Genomic DNA, 4,520 nt, shown 5'->3' on the forward strand with positions numbered 1-4,520 from the left:
ACACACACACACACACACACACACACACAAGCGCGCGGCCGCTCACATACACACACATACACACACACAAACAAATAAACTAACAAACAGACGCACGAACCAGTAGACAAGCGAGCAAACGCGAAGAGGCAAATGCAAACAGAAAGATGAATTATCTCTTAAGCACAGCTTCGACCACAAAAACATACTGACTTTTGGACCGACAAGCGGACTTGCAAACAATGGGCAAATTGTTGTTCAGCGTACATGCAAATAGATGACAGTACAGACTTACGGGCTTCATTTTTTAATAACAAAAGGTCAGACTGAAAGAGATAAGCTTGGAAGAAAAAGAGTGATCTTTAAGAAAGAGAGAGAGAGAACATGTGGTGTATTTCTATTTAAGGGTTGGGGGGGGGTAATTGGGTTACCAGGACCAATATGCTTTGAAAGTTGCAAACAGTGTAGTTTGAGTGAAGAGAAATGGTGGGGGGAGGGGGGTACGTGTTCCAGTAGAATCTCGACACAAAACCTCTCCTAAAACGGCTTTTGCTCAGTTTCCTTGCAGTGAACACTTCGTTCGAATTCGTCTATTCGACACAACATTCCACAAAATAAGTAATATGATTACATGAACCATCAGTTCGTTGTTTGAAATGCAAATTTTAACAAAGGCATGACATTTATGGGTTGGGTTTTGGATGATACCTAGCAGGCCTTGTTTTATAATCTGTTTCTTTTTTTTTTAAGAAAGCATCTCAACGTCAAAAATAAAAAGGTGCACAAAAGATAGATTCGAAAAACGGTAGATGTGGAAATGTTAAGTGTTTACCTAACAGAAAACATTGACATTTTGTGTCAACAGGTTGTTTTTTTAAACATAGGTGCAGTGAAGGTGGGATTTTTTTTATTTATTTTTTTTGTGGGGGGGGGTATACAAAAGGCGAGAATCAATTTCACATTACAAGCTCAGGTGTTAACTCTGCAAAGCATGCATAATTTTTTTACAAATCGGACTTGAACTATGCTCAGATCTCTAGACCAATAATATTTTTGACCAAGTCAATCAAGAGACCGTGTACATTCGTGTAAGCCATTTTTAAATTTTGGAAGATATTCTAAATCTTGGAAGAGAGCAAGACCTTAATTGTGATGAGAATCAGCCTTTTGTCAGGTGCAATTTAATCATGTAGAGTGTGTAGCCTTCTCGGATCCTTTATACAGTAGATGCATGAATCGTTTATTATCAGTGCATAAACTAATCTCCATGAAAATGAAGATGGAGATTAAGGCCGTAACAAGAGCGCCAGAGCGTTTGGCTGGCTTCAAAATAAAAGACCAAGAACTACCCATCTCGTCACAGACTCCCAGATCATCCTGCCAAGGGTTGAAAAAGGGCTGCTTCGGGGCGAATGGGTGAACCCAATACAAAACTCATCACTTAGAGCTATCACGTGGATATTATGTCCTGGGCACTCTGGAGTGAAGGGCAATGAGGCTGGCAGGCAGTGTCGTGGCTGATGGACGATGGTGAGGTGAAGTTTGACAAAGGAGAAGTACGTTGAAGACCCCTGGGGAAAAGTTACGGGATGAAGAAGACAGGGAGACAGCAGAACACCACGAAATCATTAGGATGAGGGAAATGGGGATAGAGAGGGGAGAAGGAAGAAAGGAACGATTATCTGGAAAGGAAAGACGTCACCATAATAATCAGACTGCCACCGGAACAATCAGTATGGATACTTTGCGTGCTTTAGTGCTGGGGGGAACTGAGCACTTATTCGACCTGTCCGGTGTGCAATGACGTTTTGCCCAGGACACGTAAGACAGGTAAGACAGGTAAGACAGGCATAAACTAAATGAAATCCACCTTCACCTTCACCTACCCCGTAGACTGGATGTCCGTCGGGGTGCTTTTGAAGATTTGGCTACCAGCTTTATCCACTCCTTCCGGTCTTCAGCTTTTCTGAGTGTGTCTTTGAGTTCCAGGCCTGTCCATTCCTTGCTGCCTCTGCTCCTATTTTTCCCAGGACGCTGCCTTGCTTGATCATCTTGGCAAGGCCAGATGAACGGGTGATGTGTCCATACCATTGCAGTTTGTGTTTCCTGACAAGGGTGAAAAGGTCAGCATGTGGTCCAATTTCATTTTTGATCCGTTGCCTGAATTCATCATTTGTGATGTGATCTTTGTATGAGACACCAATGATTTTTCTGAAGCATTTATCTCCATAGCTTTGGTCCGTCTTCCAAGGTCTGCATTCAAGGTCCAGGATTCACATGCATAAAAAATATACTGACATGACCTGAGAACGCATCAGTCTGATCTTTGATCTGATGGTGATATTTCCGTCATTCCATATGGTTTTCACTTGATCAATGTTGTTGAAGTTTGCGCTATTCGGAAGATTATTTATGGTCACTATTGCATCCAGGTATTTGAAGCTGCGTACAGTCTCAAGCCTCTGGTTGTTGACCTGGATGTCCACTGTGATGTTCTTGTTGTTGTTTGACATCAGTTCGGTCTTCTCAGAGCTGATTTCCATGCTGTAGACTGTGGAGGTCTTTTCAAGACGGTCTATTAAGCTGACCAGTTCTTGCTCTTGTCCCGCAAGGCCGTCTGTGTCGTCTGCAAAACGTAAATTATTAATCGTTCTGCCCCCAATACTGACTGTTCCTTATGAAAGGAAATTAAATTAATGAAAGACAAATTGTGGTATAATATCAGGCCATATTATTTACTTTAACTTCATTTTCTGATGGGTTGTCAACGTCTGGATTTGCTTTGTACGTTTGAGACCACATATCAAGATTCAGAGAAATCACAATTCCGTCTCGTCCTAGTTGGTTCGAAACAGCAATAATCAGAACTCATAGATTTATATATATCAGGCACTAGGCACTAGATCTAGTTTTAAAATGAGATAACTCTACTAGGCTAAAAGACGAGCGAAAGACAGGGGGGCAGAGAGAGAGAGAGAGAGAGAGAGAGAGAGAGAGAGAGAGAGAGGAGAGAGGGGGAGACAGAAGAGAGTGAGACCGAAAGGAAGGGTGATCATCGAGACGTGCATAAATTATGCTCGTCTCGGAGATCATTCATTCTCCGCATCCGCAGTTTAAAAAAGAAAAGAAAAATTCCGCGAAAGAGGTATTCGTAACTGGAAACAAAAATTGTACACTACGATCTTTACAGTGTAAAAATTGGTATCGATACTATTTGACCATTTGTAAACAATAAACATTGCTACGTTTACTTCCGTCTTGCTGGAAGTTCGTCGGACATCGACTTCACTGTTGACGCAGTTGTTCGCTGGCTTTAGGTAAAGGGTCGTCTGCAATTTTTGTAGTCTGATTTTGATACAATGACTTGGGATTTTATTAGGTTAATATTTGGTGCAAACGCAGTGTTTGCAGGTTTTTCAGTGTCTCAATGTGCATTTTAATTCTAAAATTTGATCTGCCATCTCATTGATTCAGAATTCAGATTATTTTCCATTTCCATGTCGGCCACCTCTATTCTCACCCGGAGTGAGAATAGTGCAGGCGAGTCTTGTGGCTATTCTCACCCGGTGCACGTTCACCAAATTTTGCGTTCACCCTAAACTACAGAATTCTACACTGTGATAACAGAAAAATTGTTGAATTCTGTGCCGTGAACAAACGTTCCATTACAATTGTAGCCTACTAATACTAAAAGCGTACAATTTTGTCTGTGGGCAGTGGAGAGAGAGAGAAAGAGAGAGAGGAGTAGTGCGAGAATTTCCGGGCATAACAAAATGGCGACCCACGTAGTTCGGCTCGATTCGAAAAGTTAAATAGCAGTAGCATCTTTGTAGACAACCAAATTTATTTACTTTTGTGTTTTAACATCATTTTTTAACTTTGTTTTGGTCAATTTGATCGTCAACACCGATAGACAGTATTCAGAAAGAGACAGAGAGAGAGAGAGGAGAGGGGAGGAGTTGATCTTGCGAGAACTTCCGGGCGGGTGAGAATAGCCACTTTCTTCCATGTCTGGCTAGTTAGAATTACTGATACTAGATCTAGACCAGGTTGTATATTTGGAGACCAATACTCAATACATCTACAAAGGAGACTATTTCTCCAGTGAAATAGAATAATTTCAGGAATTAAAGTTTACACTGTCTTGTGGCTTTGGGGATGGACGACAAAGAAAAGGGAAAGGATAGATATAATTTAAACAGATGTTTGAGTTGACGTTGACGATTAAGTTGGTTGAGGTGTTCGACGATCTGCAACTGCAAAGTTTTTTTTTCAAATGAGAAAGAGCAGCGCAAACATCAGACTCATTCTCTCGCCTAGGTACAATATATCTGATTGCGAGATAAAGACAAGGCGATCAGATTAGTATCTAGATCTAAATGCAGGAGGTTGTCAGAATGAATGCCATCCATATTGAATGTAGCAAGGCCCACGCAGCGCCGATAAGTGTGACCGAAATCGGGGACTCCCGTATAGGCGCTGCGGGCTTGTTTTACCGGACCCGTTTTTTCACAGTGCCTTATTTTCATTCACTCGTACGG

At 41.6% G+C, this 4,520-nt stretch overlaps 1 protein-coding gene across 2 annotated transcripts in view; it reads left to right on the forward strand.

The window, feature by feature from the left end:
• Positions 1-3,198: 3,198 nt before the first annotated feature.
• The window catches only part of LOC101849543 (E3 ubiquitin-protein ligase RNF103), a 14,132-nt gene continuing 12,810 nt past the window's right edge, over positions 3,199-4,520 (forward strand). Inside the window, exon 1 of one of the 2 annotated variants that reach the window (XM_005100348.3) lies at positions 3,199-3,296. The gene's annotated coding sequence lies outside the window, so the exon portion shown is untranslated. The remainder of the gene's footprint in view (positions 3,297-4,520) is intronic. The other variant, XM_035970272.1, reaches the window with a different exon arrangement.

Source organism: Aplysia californica, unplaced genomic scaffold (assembly GCF_000002075.1).
Source record: "Aplysia californica isolate F4 #8 unplaced genomic scaffold, AplCal3.0 scaffold00245, whole genome shotgun sequence".
NCBI lineage: Eukaryota > Metazoa > Mollusca > Gastropoda > Aplysiida > Aplysiidae > Aplysia > Aplysia californica.